The sequence below is a fragment of the Abramis brama genome (genome assembly GCF_963993115.1).
Source record: "Abramis brama genome assembly, chromosome: 1".
Taxonomy (NCBI): Eukaryota; Metazoa; Chordata; class Actinopteri; order Cypriniformes; family Leuciscidae; genus Abramis; species Abramis brama.
In genome coordinates, this window is record NC_139963.1 from 52071030 (window position 1) to 52082434 (window position 11405).

Here is an 11405-nt window from a genome sequence, read left to right on the forward strand (position 1 = left end):
CTGAAGAAAGAAGTCAATGTTGATAAAAAATATATATTACTAACAAATATCCACTTTCAGTCAATGATAAAATTTGTAAACTTTATGATGTTGATAACTATAGGCGTATCACCTGACCTGACCACCTGGCTTATCATCTTTGATTCTGGCTTTTCATGCAACAAATTATGTGTTTAAGTAAACACTGTTACAAAGACCATAAACTCCCCTAAGAAGTCAAGAGTCAAATTGCACAACTAAAGGCAACACTGTTCACAATAATGGTGATTTTTTTAATGGTGATTTTAAAACATCAACATCTAAACCTCTGTTAATTCTCAATAAGACCTGTAGACATCTGACAGAAATAAAGTCAATCGGGTTAGTAATAAGGGAAGCTGGTAATGCTGTTTGTGGAGTTGTTTAATCCTCCTCTGCTGAGATCTTCACAGATTGAATCTCTTCTTCTTATCTTTAGTTGATTTAATCTAAGGCTGTGACTAAAAGTCTGTTGCAGTTCTTGTGTTTCTCTTTCCTTCAGTGCACTGTAACGGATTTCTGTAATTTGAACAGTATTTTACTGTAATATGTACAGTAAGATACTGTAAAATATGTATACAGTATGTTACTGTAAACAGCAAAGGATTATGGGAAAATATAGGGTCACTACTGTAATTCTTCACTACTGTAAATCAATTTACAGTAGTGAACTTGCCCGCGAAAAACTGACCAATGGCAAGAGGGATTTCTTTTCAAGTGTTTTTTTGAGGAGTGAAGTGGCAGTTAATGCACAGACAAAAGATCATGTATCTCACCAAAAAGGTTAGTAGCCTATATAATTTCTATTTTATGTAAAACAAACATTTTCAAATGTTTTTACTTATGTTAACAGCAAACTAACATGATGTATCGTTTTGTTTTCGTCTGAATGGTTTTAGTGCCTTCCCACTAAGCAAAATGATGTCCAAAACACGTCTTTTCAACGTCTTTGTCACAAAAGTCGGACGTTGAAAAGACGTCCACTGAAGAGCCAGAATGAAAGTTTTTATGACGTCTTTTTTTGACGTGTTCTGCACGTCCGATATAGACGTTCATCGAACCTTCGTACAAGCTTAAAACTAGTTCAGATGTGGCCATTGTGGACATATTTTCAGCATCATTTATGGTCTCATTTAGACATAATTACTTTGACTATTGCTGTCAGATGCTCTTAGTGAGAATTAAAAGAGGTTTAGACGTTGATATTTGTTTAATTTGAAGTGTCACCATTGTGGCGATCAGTGTTTGCTTTAGTTGGGCTCTTGGTCCCCTTTGTTTTTACTTTAACTTTTCTTTGGCTGCTGTGACAGTGTGTTTGTGTAACACAATTGTTGTGGCAAAGAAAGCCTAGAACAAGTATGAGGTGTTATCAGCTCAATGGGCATCTAATAATGTGTTTAAAGTTTTGTGTTTATATTTGGCATTAATAACCACCAACCTTGTGGAACTGCATTATTGGTGCCAAAAGCATTAAAATTATCACTTATCTGAAGGTGTATAAAAAGCATGTGCACATGATGTTTTGAGCAAATGTATCATATAGTCACATACAGACATCAAGATTTTGCATATGATTCACAACAGTGGTGACAATAAAAAAAAAAAAAAAAAACTTCATGCTGCAATGCATGATGGGTAGCTTTCATAGTACAAAACTCCTCCTTAATTCCCAAGCTTTTTTGTTTTGATTGTCACCGTTGTTGTGATTCATATCCAAAATCTTGATGTCTGTGTGTGACTATGTGACACACTTGCTCAAAACATCATGTGCACATTCTTTTTATACACCTTCAAATAAGTGATCATTTTAATGCTTTAGGCACCAATATTGCAGAAAGTTGGTGGTTATGAATGCCAAAGCATCTGACAACATTAGATGCTTGTTTTGTAATGATTTCATGATCATCAATAAGATGAAAACACCTGATCTTACTTATTATTGGCTTTCTCTGCCACAACAATTGTGTTTTACAAACACACAGTTGAAGCAGTCAAATAAAAGTTAAAGTAAAAGGAACGGGGACCAAGAGCCCAACTAAAGCAAACACTGATCACCACAATGGTGACACTTCAAATTAAACAAATATCAACGTCTAAACCTCTTTTAATTCTCACTAAGAGCATCTGACAGCAATAGTCAAAGTAATTATGTCTAAATGAGACCATAAATGATGCTGAAAATATGTCCACAATGGCCACATCTGAACTAGTTTTAAGCTTGTACGAAGGTTCGATGAACGTCTATATCGGACGTGCAGAACACGTCAAAAAAAGACGTCATAAAAACTTTCATTCTGGCTCCTCAGTGGACGTCTTTTCAACGTCCGACTTTTGTGACAAAGACGTTGAAAAGACGTGTTTTGGACATCATTTTGCTTAGTGGGTTTTTTTCCTGACTGTCGTCAGAATGGTTTTTTGGTGCCTTTATTACTGTCTTTTTTCCTGACTGTCGGCCGGGTCGCTGTCACGGTGATAATATTAACTGGTGAGTATGTTAAGTTCACCTATATTAGCCGAAATATTCTTTAGTTAAAACTATAAAAAATAATGGTTGTGTGTTCCTCTGCCTCTTTAACGCAAGTTAGCTCATCAGGCGGGCGGAGTCGTCGGTAACGTTAACCGAGCTAACAGCGAACTCAACGTGAAATACTGAGGTAAAGTGAGATAGACGAAACCCTTGTTAAAGTGCGGGTTTTAAACAATATTTTCACGTAGGCCTATATGATTTATTTTCAGGTTTGTGATCTGGATAATGCCATCTGCAACGATGGAGTGTGTTGGAGCCTTTTCATTGTGATAACATCAACTGGTATGTAACGTTATGGTCAACTTCACCTAAATTAGCCGAAGTAAACTTATTAAACAGAGAAGCATAATAACTTTGGTATGTTCTGTCTCCTCTTTCACAACTTTTTGGCAGATGTACAACGTAAATACTGAGTAAAACTAAGTTAAAGGGATAACGTAGTACACCTTAAACAGAAAATTATGTATGTCATCATTTACTCGCCCACAATGTGTTCTAAACCTGCATGAAGTTCTTTCGTCTGAACTTAAAATAAGATTTTTTGAATAATGTTGGTAAATAGTGGCTGGTCCGCATGGACTTCTATAATAGAAAAAATACTTTGGATGTCAATGGGGACCAGTAACTGTTTGGTTGCTCATGTTCTTTAAAATATCTTCTTTTGTATACAGCACATTAAATAATTTAATGGAAGTTATGAACAAGTTGAGGGTGAGTAAATGGTGACAGAATTTACAATTTTGAGTAAACTAACCCTTTATCCAACACCATTGTTAATTTCATATTTTGTTTTATTTTCAAGTTTGTGGTCTGAATTATGTCGTCTGAAATGTCGGAGGTGTATTTTGGAGTCTTTTTTGTGATTGCCTTCGTAATGGTGATAACATCTACAGGTGAGTAAGATGACATCAACTAAATTAGCTGAAGTATGCATTAGTTAAGCAGGCAAACATGTTCTTTTCTGTTCTTTATTTTGAATTTGCAGCGGCCATTCCCTCCGGACTGTACATCACTGCTGACGCTCTCCACTAATACACAGAACGGGTTGACGTTGGAGAAGGAAGAGGAGAAGGAGGAGGAAAGGGTTAGCAATATACCATTATCAATATAGCAAAGTTTTGCTAACTAATATTTTTAATGTTGTTTAATTGATTAAAAACTATAAACACCATACAACATTATATCTTACCTCATCTTCACCCCACATGTTATTGTTGTTAGTAATAAGTTCTGTTATTGTATTTTAGTTTTTTTCTGTAAACTATAACACTAAAATGCTGCTGTGACTTTGTCTGTTTCAGGAGAGTCTGTTCTCAAAGCAAAAACATGGATGCTGACAATGAAGGGCAGAATCATCATCCAGTTACAACTGCTAACAGACGACTCTTCAGCATTAGCTGTCTATTTTGTCGAATGCAGAATCAGGTAAACCAAAATATATATATATATATATATATATATTTTTTTTTTACATTACATTACATTTACATGCATGCATTTGGAAGTCACTTTTATCCAAAGCAATTTACATTGTATTAAGTTTAATTTAAATTATCCATTCCCTGGAAATCTAAGCTACAGGAATGTATTGAAAAAGAATGAAGCTTTAATGATTTTAATGTAATGTATTATCGGGTAACCATCCCTGTAGGTTAGGGGTGGAAATTGGCAAAGATTTGATGATTCAATAGTATTGCGATATTTGGGCCACAATTCAATATTATTGCGCTTCCTAACATTGCGATACTGCAAGTATTGCGATTCGATTCTGCGATATATTGCGATTCATGTCCCCCATATTATTCAAAGACATTACAAAAAATAAGACTGCTCAACTCACTTCAAATGTCACATTAAATCTGTGAACATCTTCTACACATTTACTGGAGGCTAGTGCAAAAACTTTGTCCTTGAACATTCAGGACACAGGACCTTATTACAGAACGTAATTATATGAACGCGTCACCACCGCATTAGCACCAAAAACATGGAGATTTTATTTTAGAGAATAATTACACAACCTATTCGATATACTATAATTCTATAATTAAATAAACTAATCGAATATCCAAAAATTGTGACTCATCCCTGCATGTAATACCTTGTTTTTTTCCCAAAATCTTCACTTACGTCTCGATTTTCGAAGGGGATTATAAACGTTTCTTCCTTGGTTTGCTTTTATTTAGGCCTATTACATTCACATTCTTTACTGTGGTAAAGTAGAAAAACGTTGTAGGACAGATAGCCTACATTTTTACTTGCACGTCAGATTCATTTCAACACAGTTTTTGCTTGTTATTAGACATGTACGGCGCGTCAAGTTTATTTGATTTTTAGTTTCGCTCTCTCTGGCAGCGCAATTTCAAACATAGCTTAAATGTCTTGCCCTTGTGGAAGATTAAATTCACTTTTCATACCTTTTACAACAAGTAGAAAACATGAAGATATCAGAAAATAGATCGATGGTCTCTTTCCTCCTCGTGTCATCCCTCTCAAAGCACAGAGCGGTATGGCTTCATGTGGAATCACGTGTCTTTGTGTGGAAGTATTAAACGAAAGTTTTTTTTTTTTATAGATTTATCTTTTCTATTATGTAAGTTTCTAATATTTACTGATATGTATTTGAATGCTTTACAGGCTTTGTGTTGCTTCTTTGACGGAATTGCTCAAATAAAGACTTTTTTGCTCGAATAAACTACATTTTTTTATTTCAATTTTCATAATAACCCCCCAACCACTGCAGTGGTAAAAAAAACTGCCACCGTCACAGCCTTATAACCTTTATTGGAATACTTTGCGCTACTGTATCAATATAATTGCGTGCGCAAAATATCGCGACACTGAACAGAATCGATTTTTCCCCCACCACTACTGTAGGTGGATTCAGAATCAGATGTAGTGCTTTTATTAACGCCAAAGTACATGCAGCATCAAGTTTGAGGGTTAGGGAAAATTCTGCCAACACCGGTCTGAAAAAATTATATATTTTTCGCTGCTTGTGTTTGCAGGTTCATTCTGAGAGTCAACCCTGATGGCACCAAACACCAAAGGCACAGATCAGATGGAAATCTGGAAAGGTCCAAAGAAAAGCATCAGCCTGAAACCCTCAGTGTTTCTCATCAGAGAGCTTGTCAACTTTGACTGACAAAATTACTGAAATGTAACAACACAACACTGACTTTGACTGTATTTTATTGTTTTAAGGCCTGTTTTGCTTTTCAGTGTGTGTACGTTTTTGCCATGCTACAGATACAAATGGTCACCAGGAGATTAATTCTATGGACTTTGGAGATGTTGCCTTTTTTTTTTCTTCAGCTAGTGGCTCCTAAAGGTCAAGATTTGTAATTTGTACTTCTAAAACAAAATGTTCAACGATTAAAAAGAATATTATAAGGACAAATGTTTGTGAGTTATTGTGATTTTTTGGGGGGTGGGGTAAACATAAATTAAAAAAAGAAAATTTAAATGATGAAAATTTAAAAAGAAAAAAGAAAAAAAAAACTCAATACTAATACTGTAAATGAAAATACGGTAATAATACTGTAAATGCAAGTACAGTAAATGATACAGTATACTGTAAGTGAAAATACAGTAATGATACTGTAAAACATTTTACAGTAACTTACTGGCATCCAGCTGCCAGTAACTTACTGTAAAATTTACAGCAACCTCTTTACAGTGTGATTCTGCTTGTTAACTGCAGGTGTTCATCACTAATGCTCAATCATCACTCAATTAATCACTTAATTATCTCATTAACTTTAACACTGCTTTAGTGTTACTTTAAGGCCATGTCCACACTAATACGTTTTCGTTTGAAAACGCATCTTTTTCTCTCCGTTTTGGCCTTCCGTCCAACACTGAGACGGCGTTTTTATTAATGAAAACGAAGCTTTTTAAAAAAAACGCACTCCAAAGCGTATACATTTGAAAATGCCGTTTTCGCGTTGTAGTGTGGACTGTGAAACCGGAGGGATTTAAAAACGATGACGTAAATTTAGTCATGTGACGCATATTGTACCAATAGATATTCATGTTTATACACTGAAAAAAATGTGGAGTGACATTTACTTAAAAAAAGCTAGGCAACTTTTTCCACACAGAAAGTGCTTGTAATCTTTACTCGGGCTATTTCAATTAGTAATTAATTGTAAAAGTAATTAAATTGAACAAATTATAATTGAGTAATAATTAATCAAATTAATTCCTTAAAAGTTAACCATTTAAAATGAGTAAAATTTACTAAATATCTTTTATTGCCAACATTGAAGACACCTGGTGTTAACAAGCAGAATCACTGAAGGAGAAAACGAGCGAGGCGGTTGTTATAGTGAATACAACCCCGACAGGCTGATCGGGACCCCGACGTGAAGCAGAGGACTCTTGAATCAGCCTGAAGGGGTTGTATTCGCTATAACAACCGCCTTGCTCTACATTATCCTGCTTATTACATGGCTACCCACCAAATAAATCAATAATTTGACACAAAATATTGATTTAAAAAGGAGTTTATTGATTTAAAAACTATTGTATTGCTTCCGCTAAAGAAAATAGTCTGTTCTGTCTCTACGGTTAGAATCCTGCGTCCATAGCAATGCTCTGTTTTTCATGGCAACGGTGTGTTATACTTAGCAGCGGTTATCAAGAAATAACAGACCGCATTCTACATTAGAATTCAACCAAGCCATGTAATAATAAGAATTAATAACTTTAGCTGATATAATTGTTGTTGTTGTTTTATTGTCTAAATGTTATCATAATAATTGAGAAACAAACTCAGGTTTACTTTAGTGCACATACTGTATTAGATCATTCTTCTGATTAGTCATTACAGAGTCCCAGGTGTGCTACAATTCATGTTAAAATAACAGTAATGATGTGAAACGTTGAATAATGCTCTTACCTGAAGCTCCCAAAGCTATGAGAAGACAGAGAGACAGGTAGACAGTCCAGACCGCCATTGTTTCTCAACGAATACTGAAACAGAAATATTCAGAAATAATTATTACAAAGTTAAGTCATCTTCATTTATATAGCGCTTTTAACAATGTATTGTTAAATGTATAGTATTTTTGTGACACAAACCAGTCCAGTAGATCAACGTCAACGTCTGGATATTGCGTTGTGGAGCGGAGCCCTGGTTTATCTTTTTTATATACTGGAGGGGAGTGTGTTTATCAGCATCATCCATCACCTGCTCATGTTCTCACTTACTGTACAAACAATGTTTTTGTGTAGTTTGTGCTTGAGCCACTTCTGTTATAATACCATTATTGTTTTATGTGTCTTTTATGTGTGTTCTTGGTATGTATACAGAATAAATTATTATTTTTCCCCACATAGCAACATTGTGACGGTCCAGATCCAGCCCAAATCTGGCACATGTGGAATGCTGATCTGGCCCACATGCAGCGTGGAATGATGGCACTTGGGCGGACCGCTCCTGTTTGCCAGATCTGGGCCACAAGCAGGCCATAGCAGTGCCACATGTCAGCCAAGAGCAAAGAAATAAACCAGAACTGGACCTTATCTGAGCCACAAAATTATATGTATATTAAATATGGAATCATCTCAGGCTTAATAAGCCTGTTAACAAGCAGAATCACTGAAGTAAAGAAGAGATTTCATGCAGCACAAAATCTAACAGTATTATGTCAATCAATAGGAAAAACAAATAATCTAGTGACATGCAGACTCACACAGACATCAATAATCAGCGTATGAATCTGAACAATGGTGATAAGCAAAAGTGCCATGCTGCAATGCATGCTGGGTACCAGCACAGTACAAAACTCCCAGCATGCAATTGCAACATGAATAGATTATGCAGCTGAATTGTCCTATTATTTTGTTTTATTCTAAATATTTGCTTTTACTTCACTTTTTATTTTTGTTGTTACATTTAGTAGGTTTTTTTTTTGTGATGTTCAGAGTTGATCTGATTATCTAAATATTTTGTTGATTGTCACCATTTTGTACATTAAAAGATTTCCACTGGACCAGCAACTACACAGTCACCGCCTGTTAAATAAAGCAACATGCAGCAAATCATCAATGTTTCTAGATCTTCTCCTGGACTGAAGCACAGGCTCTACTCTTCAGCACAATGGTGACCCCCCAAAAAAATAATCTTAGTTTAATGCTGTATCAAAAGTGTTACATTAACACCACTGTGAAACTACAGTAATGTGTTACTGTTAGGACCCTGATAGGGTTGTGCCGATGGAAGATATCATCGTCCATCATGATGGCTGACCATAGTGATGCCACGCCCCCCACCCTGTCAGACTAGCCCAGTCTCACGGCAGTTTGTGAAAGGTCACGTAATTTAACCTATTGATTTGTGTACACCAGTGGTTGGGAACCTATGGCTCGCGAGCCACACCTGGCTTTTTGGCAAAAATCATGTGGCTTGCAAGGTCTCTCACCCTTTACCATCAAACGGTTGATAAAAAAATAAGACACATCAACAGAGATACGCTCTGTCTGCAGAAAAAGCAGCCAATTACAATTCCCTTGTTGTACAGCCTACCGGAGTTAATGAAAAGTTTATGATAATAATAATATTCAAGTTGTACCGGCGAAAGAACTTGTTTAGAACTGTTCGCGAGTGTCACGAGTCACCACAGCAATCCACTAACCACTTACGCTTCAGTGGTAACTACTAGGGTTGGGTACCGAAACGCGGTGCCAATAGGGAACCGGTTCCGACGTAAACGGTAGTAACGAGACCGAATAAGAACGAAAATGTCGGTGCCTGACTTTTTTTTTCTTCACCCCCTATAAAACATCTCGCGGCACGAATGTTCCAATAATAAAACATCTCCAGTTAACCAGCAGAGCATTCATTGCGTTCGTTTGTTAAATAAGAGGCGATCTAGAGCTGAAATGTGTTTCTTAAATCAAGTGATCAAGTGCTCGTTGCCGCTGCGATCAGTGGCGCGGATACAGTGTTTTCTCTTGTGGCTCGCTCACATCGCACATGTCTTCACTCGGACGCGCGCTTCAACCCGTTGCGGAGACTCTCTATTCGTTCCGGTGAAATCACAAAATATAATGCATACAAACGTGTCCCTTTTTGATATACAACCACTGATGAGCATAATCGGTTTTGATGAGAAAAAAAAAAAAAAAACTGTACGAATGCGGATTAGAACCCAAAACCTCTGACACGCTTGACGAAAGTTCAAGTTCAGCTGCCAGATGATGATAACAGCAGCCGTTCCTCTTCGGGTAAGTCTATTTTAATGCTGACTGCAAATCTTGCATATCAAGTAGGCTAGCAAACACCGTTGTAACAGCGAGTGTGACAACGTGTGCAAAATGTTTTAACAAAGTTCCAACACTTCTTTATACAAGGCTATACTGCGTGTGTTAAATATTTCAGTGTCAGATATTTCTCTGCTTTAAAGTAAAAGTCAATATGTGAAAACAAAATGTTGATCTTAACTTAAGTGTTACATCAGTAGCCTATTAAACGGCGCAATTTTTCATTTAATCAGAAATCAGAAAATCTTTAAAGATTTAAGTTAATATTATGTCCAGTTTGGCCCTGTAAATAAAAGGGTATTATTTTTTTAACCCAAACCCAACCAATACCCAACCCTAGTGGTAACCTACAGTTCCTGCACTGGGACCGGGTCCAGGTAGGCTTTATTGATCTGAGCTTATACATCTTGAATTCGATCGAGTTCTAAAAAACATAATTGCTGGAATATTTTGACTATAATAAATAAGCAGATGAACATAGTATATAAAGTTCACATAAAGTAACACCTGTTTGGGTCAAAAGTGAGAGATTTTATCTGTCACTTTGGAAAAAGAGAGACTTTGAGAAAATGTTTGCGTAGTAGGCTAGCATATTACATTGTTTATCCACACGGATCCATTTATTGTAGAGTTCTGACTATAAAGGTTTCTGGGAAATGACTGGTCACGCAAGGAACGTTTTGGCGCGAAGATGTTTATTTGAAATGCGAGAGCAATATGAGGAAACTTCATGAAAGTGATGATGACAAAAGCAAACAGTAAGTCATTTTTACTGACTGACATTTATAAGGGGTCTAACCCAGCTAACAGACTTTTGTTATAAGAACGTTCTCCAAATATTCAGTGTTGGTTCTGGGAACATGAAAAATGTCCAGTTTTCTTGACGTTAGAGGAACGTGTTTTAAAAGGGATAATGTTCCTCAAATGTTCTTTCAACTTCATTTTGATTTAAAATTCAACATTATAGGAACATTGATTTCTAACATTCCAAGAACATAAAAATGTCCAGTTTCCTTAATGTTACTAGAATGTTATTTAAAGGTTAGTGTGATGTTCCTGAAACATTCTTTCAATCATCTTTCAAAGATCTGATCAAACAACTCCACAAACAGCATTACCAGCTTCACTTATTACTAATGTATTTTATCTTCAGTTTATCTAAGGCTGTGTCTGAATAAAGTTGTAGTTTGTGTTCTTATTACTCCCAGCAGGCTTTGAGGGAAGCGATGGACAGCAGTGAAGTGACGGAGGCCACGGAGAGACTGACTCACGTCACGCAGCTCGCACAGGTGTGTGTGTTTACCTGCTCTCATATGAGGTGTGATTTGTGCACTTTTTGGCGATCGCGAAGCAAACTGAGAGGTGAACTAACGTGTATACGCTCGCCAGTCGTCTGGCCAAAATCCCATAGTAATCAGGCGTCAGACGTAAGATACGAGACGTTAGACGTCACGGCCACGTGTTGGAGCTGCGCTCAAAGTGCGCGGTGACGTGGCGACGACGTAGCTGTGTAAGGATTTTTTTTACTTTGCGTCTGTGTAACCGAATGAATAGGACGAGTGGTGGTGATTGACGGTTGTGAGGACCAATT

General features: G+C 36.6%; 1 long non-coding RNA gene across 3 annotated transcripts; it reads left to right on the plus strand.

Annotated features, from left to right (window-relative positions):
• Positions 1 to 2375: 2375 nt before the first annotated feature.
• LOC311087563 lies at positions 2376 to 5962 on the plus strand. 3 transcript variants are annotated; one of them, XR_014607299.1, is made up of 8 exons: positions 2376 to 2503; positions 2600 to 2672; positions 2755 to 2827; positions 2939 to 2985; positions 3348 to 3438; positions 3531 to 3629; positions 3847 to 3970; positions 5554 to 5962. It is a non-coding gene; the product is annotated as an uncharacterized lncRNA (long non-coding RNA). The 3 variants fall into 3 exon arrangements; XR_014607301.1 differs by having other exon boundaries at positions 2604 to 2672; XR_014607300.1 differs by lacking the exon at positions 2939 to 2985.
• Positions 5963 to 11405: the final 5443 nt, after the last annotated feature.